The sequence below is a fragment of the Mesocricetus auratus genome, unplaced genomic scaffold (genome assembly GCF_017639785.1).
Source record: "Mesocricetus auratus isolate SY011 unplaced genomic scaffold, BCM_Maur_2.0 Super-Scaffold_100008, whole genome shotgun sequence".
NCBI classification, from domain to species: Eukaryota; Metazoa; Chordata; class Mammalia; order Rodentia; family Cricetidae; genus Mesocricetus; species Mesocricetus auratus.
In genome coordinates this window covers 11,201,221-11,209,166 of record NW_024429192.1, presented here as the reverse complement: position 1 = coordinate 11,209,166, position 7,946 = coordinate 11,201,221, and positions in this window count along the sequence as shown.

Here is a 7,946-nt window from a genome sequence, read left to right as displayed (position 1 = left end):
TAGACCCAAGATAAATGCTAAATGGGTGTTTTATTGAGGAGAAACTTACACAGAACAATGAGGAAACACCACAGCGTTTTCTCTGTCCTTCCGATGGGATCCACGCCTCACACTTTCCTCTTTCCACTTCTGTCCATCTGAAGCCATGGCCAAAGGGGTGTGGCCACTGTGACAGGTTCAAGGGCAAGATGCCATTACAATTCCCCTTTTAGTCTAAAGAAGAAGGCTTTAAGCCTGATGCAAAAACTATAAACTATGATAACAAATGTCAAGTATATTCCAGGAAAAGGAAAGTTAAACATACACAAGTTAAAACGTACTACCAGCGAGAGCAACATTGAGCAATAGACACATACTATGTGTGCAATATCAGGGTAAAGACATGACAGAGATTACTCCCACAGCAGTCCTAATGTGGAAAGTCTCTTGTCTGTCTAAGATAAAAGAAGAGATAGCTGTGAATGTCTAGTCTGTTTGTTGTGTTTCAGTCACCAGCCTTCTGCATCATAGGATAGGATGGCAAAGTGTGATTTATCAAAAAAGGATTCTCTGAAAGTCTAAATAAGTACTCTTGGCAAAATCCCTCAGAGCCACTCATCTAAATGTTCCAATCCCATGTTTCAAGATCCCAGAACTCTTTCTACCAGAACGTTGATCTGCCCCTTTGCATGTGTATTTCAACATGCAGAGTTCAGAGATGTGGCTTCTGAGGTCTTCAGCCTACAGTTTTTAGTCTATTCTTCCACTGAGTATATGAAGACTTCATCTAAACTGTCAAGTAGAATATCACATGCAATTTTCAACTGCTTGTTAGCAGCTCTGATTTTCTCATCTTTTTTTTCTGCATGGAAACAACACAATTCATCAGTAACTAATCCCGCATTTGCTGTCCTCTCTTTGGAAGCATTGCTTCTCTTTTCTTTTTCAGATTACTAAATCAATATATATTTCTTACCATTCTTCTTCACCAAGACATTGTCCTTAATATTCAGAAACTGATCCACAACCATAGTTAGGTATACCTCCATGCTCTATCTACCACAATTAACTAAGCAATAAGTAAGCTAATCTCAAGCATTCCTCTTAGATATACTAATTCAGATTATTTCCTTCAAATAATTTTACCAAGGGAAATACTCATTGAAGAAAAGAAGGAACTAAGAGAGAATTCATATCATGTATCCTGGTTGACCTTTTTGTTTTGTTTTTAAATTGATATAAACAAGAATTATCTGGGCAAGGGAACCTAAGTTGAGAAAATGCCTCCATCAGATTTCCTGTAGGCAAGTCTGTAGCACATTTTCTCTATTAATGATTAATGTGGGATGGCACAATCCACTATGGGTGGTACCACCTCAAGCAGGTGGTCTGAGATGGTATAATAAGCCATCCTAGAGCCTTCATCCAGTAGCTGATGGAAGCAGATGCAGAGATCCACAGCTAAGCACTCAGCCAAACTCCTGGAATCCAGGAATCCAATTGTAGAGAGGGAGGAGTGATTAGCAAAGGGGTCAAGACTATGCTGGGAAAACCCACTGACCTGAGCAAGTGGGAACACATGGACCCTAGTCTGATAGCTGGGGAACCAGCATAGGACCAAACCAGGTCCCCTGGATGTGGGTGTCACCTAGGATGCCTGTGCAGTCTATAGGTTCTCTGGCAGTAGAACCAGTGTTTATCCCTATTGCATGAATGGACTTTGGGAGCCCATTCCCCATGGAGGGATATTCATTTAGCCTAGATACACGGGGGAGGGCCTAGTCTCTACCCCAGATGACTTGACAGATTTTGATGATCCCTCATGGAAGGCCTTACCCTCCCTGGGGAGTGGATGGGGGGTAGGATGGGGGGGTTAGTGGGAGAGCATGGGAGGATGGGAGGGAGAGGGAACTGGGATTGATATGTAAAATAAGATTGTTTCTAATTTAAATTGTGTGAGTGTGTGTGTGTGTGTGTGTGTGTGTGTGTGTGTGTGTGTGTGTGTAAGCATACAGAGGAAAGCATGGGGAGCAAGCCAGTAAGCATTATCCTTCTGTGGTCTCTACTTTAGTTCCTGCTTCTAGATTGCTTCCTAGAGTTCCTGACTTTGCTTCCCTCGGTAATGAACTTTGTAAGCTATAACCCAATTAAACCCTTTCCTCCCCAAGTAGCGTTTTTATCACAGAACTAGAAAGAAAACTAAGTTGCCATGTAATCTTGGCTTTGAGTGAAGGAGGAAGAAATGTAAGGCTTGGTGGAAATATCCCAGAATAATGTGCAGTCTAAGAGAAGTTCCATAAATCACCACATAGTCTAGGAAACAAATCTGCCAATAAGAAGAATCCCTGAATCCCAGGCTGAAAATTGTTTTACAATAAACAAACCTATGGGAGATATGTTTTGTGGTAAAACATGGTGATGAATTCCAGAAAAAACAGCATCCAGAACCCTTGGCCAACTGTATTCTCTATAGTTCTTCAATTTACATGATCATAATCAACAAAGCATCCTTATATAGGCTACTTATGTTGATTTCTCATATGATTAATCCACAACTCAGTTTTGCAAAATTTAGTCCTGTATCCAGCCTTACAAAGAACGTCTACTGAAGCTCATATCTACACCCAAGCATGTTGTCTGTAATTTCACATGGGTTCAATTCTTAGTTTAATGCTATTTATGAGAACACAACTTCTTTAATTTGATTGTCTTCATAGTTAACTTCATAATTTAATTTTGTATTGGGTAGCTAATGGACAGTTTATACCTATATAAATTATATATCAAAGAGAAAAATAATTCATGGCTAGGAGGGAAGAAAGGTAAACCAGTCATCCAGAGAATACCCAGATGAACTTTATGATAATGTCATTATGTGTCTTTGGCAACTTAGATCCTTGTTTTCATGTACTTTTGTAAGAGTAAACCACTAACTGTCTTCTTGGCTATTGTCTGAGTTATAATTAGCCAGTGAATCATGTCAAGCACCTCAATTGTGACTGCACAGCTACTATCACATCAGATGACTCAGAGGACTCAACAACTTTTCCTCTGACAAAGGGAACAAGGCTGACTAACCCATGGTCATCTAGAGATAATCTCTGGAAAAACTTGTTTGGCAAAAAATTGTATTGTATATTGTGTCTCCAAAACTAACATTCTGTACCCTTAGCTAAAAGTGAAAACTGAGAAAAACAAACAAAAAAACAAAACAAAACAAAAGTTAACCTCCTGGTGGCTGTCCAATTTGCCTGTCTACTCCCGATGATGTTTTGCTGAATGTAAGGAGTGCTGTAGAGCACTACATCCAAGGGACTCTGACACACAGAGCAAGAGAAAAACAAGACCACTCCATTGTCAAGTCTTATTGTGCACTACCAGTCAAGAAAGTAAAATATATAGGCATGAACCTCACAAAGAGGTGAAAGATTCTACAAAGAAGACTTTAAAGTTCAGAAGAAACAATATCTCTTAAATACATCTCATAAATGCTGGAAGCATTATGTGGGTTTAGGTAGACAGTATCTGTGTGCAGTTTTGAATGCTAGTCTAGATTAGTTGGAGTCAATAAAGTAAATTTTTCCCCTTATAAAATTTTGCTAAAAGATTTCTGTGGAAAATTATCTCTCATAGCCTTGCCAAGGCATGTTTTCTGAGATAATCAATAAACAAAGGCCAAAGCCTAATGTTAGTGGCAGGCAACAGGGGCAGCTCTCCCACCCTCCCTCCCTCCCTCTCTCCCTCTCCCTCTCCCTCTCCCTCTCCCTCTCTCTCTCTCTCTCTCTCTCTCTCTCTCTCTCTCTCTCTCTCTCTCTCTCTAACACGCACACACACACACACACACACACAGACAGGCTACAGATAGGCTACAGGCCACACTTCATGCTGACTGAAATCACAGGGGAAGAAGTGGAAGGGGGAAAGAATTCAAGTTTGGGGTCACACTTGGTCTAAACTACCCCATGAGGATGTCCACTTTTCATTCCTTTATGTGACACTGACATACTTCTATGTCCCATATGAGCACCCCTTAATGCGTTATTGACAGAGTTGGTAAAGAGGGAAGGAGACTAATACAGAAGGAGAGAAATAGATAACACAAAGGATTTTTAAAGCAAGGAATCATATATTGTTTTATTATTTCTCAAAATTAGATAAAGTATATACAAGTACATACATATACTGATATAATTTAAAGGAAATTATGCCATTTGGATGATAAGTCTACTCCCAAGAACATAGGCTATCTAACAAACACTCTTGTACTAGGCTTGAGAAACCTTTCCAAGTTGTTTGTCAGGGGAGTAAAAGAGTTTCCCAAATCAGTGTTGTCTATTGCTGTTGCCCATGGTGCCTCCAAGAAGTTGAAGATAAGTCTCTACTGTTAAAGACACCAGACACTTTATTTTATTTTATTTTTAAATTTAAATTTAAATTAGAAACAGGGTTGCTTCACATGTCAATTTCAGGTTCCTCTCCCTTTCCCTCCCCTCCTCCCACGCCCTTCCACCAACCCCCCCCCAATATCCCCTCATTTCCCCAAGGAGGGTGAGGTCCTCCACGGGGGTGTCCATAGTCTGTCATTTCATCAGGGTAGGGCCTAGACCCTCCCCCAAGATTCCAGGGTGAGAATGCATCTCTCATTGTTAGATGAGTGCCCAAAGTCCATTTGTATACCCAGGATAAATACTGATCTACTACCCAAGGCTCAATAGATTACCTAGGCCTCCTCACTGACACCCACATTCAGGAGGTCTTGATCAGTCCCATGCTGGGTTTCCAGGCATCAGTCTGGGATTCAAGAACTAACCCTTGTCAAGTCAGCTGTTTCTGGTGGTTAAACCAGCCCAGTCTTAATGCCTTTGGTCATCAGTCCTCCCTCTCTGTCACTGGATTTCTTGAGTTCAGCTCAGTGCTTAGCTGTGGGAGTCTGCCTCTGCTTCTATCAGCCACTGAATGAAGGTTCTGTTTCCCAGACTCTCTGGCACTCCCTAGATCTATGTCTAAAATCCATATATGAGAGTACATGCCATGTTTCTCTTTTTGTGACTGGGTTACCTCCCTCAGGATGGTTTCTTCTAGTGCCATCCATTTGCCTGCAAATTTCAGGATTCCATTGTTTTTTTTCTGAATAGTACTCCATTGTGTAAATGCACCACATTTTCTCTATCCACTCTTCGGTTGAGGGGCATCTAGGTTGCTTCCAAGTTCTGGCTATTACAAATAATGCTGCTATGAACATAGTGGAACAGATATCCTTGTATGAATGGGCATCTTTTGGATATACACCTAAGAGTGGAGTTGCTGGGTCTTGTTGTAGGTTTATTCCCATTTTTCTGAGGAATCTCCATACTGAATTCCAAAGTGGCTGTACAAGTTGGCACTCCCACTAGCAGTGGAGGAGTGTTCTCCTTTCACCACATCCTCTCCAGCATAAATTGTCATTGGACACCAGACACTTTTGACACAGAACTCAGAGGCACTGAGCTGGATCTAGCATAAAATATTCCACAAATAAGTGTAGCTTTCACTCTTCATTGAGGAAATTCCTTTTTGCAGAAGATGGTGACCTTTAGAGAAAGCCATGACTAGTCAAAATGTATCATGGGATGTGTAGACTCAGTTGATACATCCATAATAAAACTCTGACACTAGAGGCTCAGAGACCATTGCAAATAAGAGGATGGTAATGTACAACCACCAGATCTAGAGAAGCCAGACATCTGCTGCAAAGACAGAAGTCTCCTGGAAATGACAGGGAAGACACACCCAAGACATTTCAACAATATGTCTGCTTAAATAAGACCTGAGCAGTGACAATACCAGTACACTTGCTAGTGTGGATAGGGAAAATCTCATGGAGCCTTACCTCTACATGAAGAGGTGCAGGCAATTAGTGACAGGTAAGAGGGAGGATTAATCTTCCCTCCAAATGAGCCCCCCTAATGATTAATCAATACCAAATACATACATACATACATACATATATTCATTCAGGGCTGGCCATACACACACACACACACACACACACACACACACACACACACACACACACACACACATATAGACTCAGCAGATTGTACTACGATGTTTCTGCATGTATGTATATCTGTCTCTCTCAGTATGTATAAATAATGACTAAAGAAAAAGAGGCCATGAATTTGAGATTTGAGAGGAGTGAAGGAAGGAAGGGCATTTGAATATCTGGGGAGAGGGGAAATATAATGTAATTCTAGTTTTTTAAATTGCAAAAATGCAAACTAACATGTAGGAGTAGAACTAATAATTTCATTGATTTCCTTGTATTATTCCTTTTGTTACCTTTCGTTAATCCCTTCTCTGATCTTTATTATTTCTTTGTGTCTACAGATTCATAGTTTTGTCTGCTCTTGCTTTTCTAAGGTCTTGAGGGACGTCATTACATTATTTATTGGGATTTCCCTGACTTCAATGTAGGTCATTTATAGCTCTAAAATTGTCTATTGGAGCTACTTTCTTTGCTACCCCTGGATTCTGGTATGTTGTGTTTCATTGTCATTCAATTCTAGGCAGTTTAAAAACTCACTCCTGATTTGTTCAATTGTGCATTCATCATTCAATAGTGCTTTGTTCAATTTCCATGAGTTATGCATTTTCTGTAGTTTCTCTTGCTGTGGATTTCTAATTCTATTGTGATCAGATAGAATACAAGAAATTATTTCAATTTAGTTTTATTTCTTAAGAGTTGCTTTGTGTCAAAAATGTTTTCAATTTTAAAGACAGATCCATGGGCTGAGACGAATATGTATTCTTCAACATTTAGCCCCAATAAGATGTAAACGTTATTTTGATGTCAATCAAGTCAATTTGATCTAAATGACATTTAACTCAGATGTTTTTGTATGGTGTGTGTGTGTGTGTGTGTGTGTCTGTGTGTGCGCGTGTGTGTGTGTGCGTGTGTGTGTGTGTGTGTGTGTGTGTGTGCTGGTGTTGCTTTTGTCTGGATGACATATCTACTGGTGAGAACAGTGTAGTAAAGTCACTTATTATCTTCTTTCAATTTCTGCTCCTGTCATTCTCTCTCTCTTTGTCTCCTTTAAAATACTCTTATTGAAAGTGTAATGCAAATATTCCAAGGTTTTCTCTCTCTGTTCTAAACCATGTTTCTGACCCTCTCTGCATGGACAGTTTATCACCTAGAGGAGGTGTTCCAGGATTGGAATAATGCCTGGAAGAGATTCTGGACTCTCCATTCTGCTTTCGGAGTCTCTTACTTCACTTTTCTGCTAAAAATATTTCCCCTCTACCTCTTAGGATAATTCCCTTCTATTGATCCTACACTTATTGCCCAGATATTCTAGAAGTTGGTGAATGAGTGCCACTCACTACCTTCCAAAGCTTCTAACATTTGACTGGAAATTAGTTTGTAATATATTTCAGGTACCGGAGCTATGGTAGAGAAATACTGAAAAAAAATTGAATAGTAGAAGTGTCTGCAAAATGTATGATTATTATGTGTCCAGATTTTGTGAAAGTCCTTAGACAACTTCAAGGATGTGTTTTCATCTCTCTGTAATTTCCCATATATATCTTGATTGCTTGACAACAATTTTAGATTATTTTTGCATTTTCTTATAATAAGGCCAAGGAAAATACTTTTCTTTGTGCTGTCTGCTTGTTTTCATTATGACAAAACAGGAACAACCAGAAGAAACACCATGTTTGTTATTTTTTTCCAAAACAGTAATCAATGCTAGCTTTGAATATTTGTCTTGGAAGGACCTTTCTGTGTGTATTGAATGATGAGCGAGTATCAAAGCACTCTTTTTAGCAGATTTGTTTGACCAGCTAAAATCCTTCCTTTTACAGTGAATCAGCAGAGGGCTGGTGTTTTTGCACTACTTGGTTCTCATTCTATTGCGTGACTGAGCTTTTTCAACCATCCTAAGTTCATCTTAGGCAACAGATGCTACGAATTTTCTTTAAGA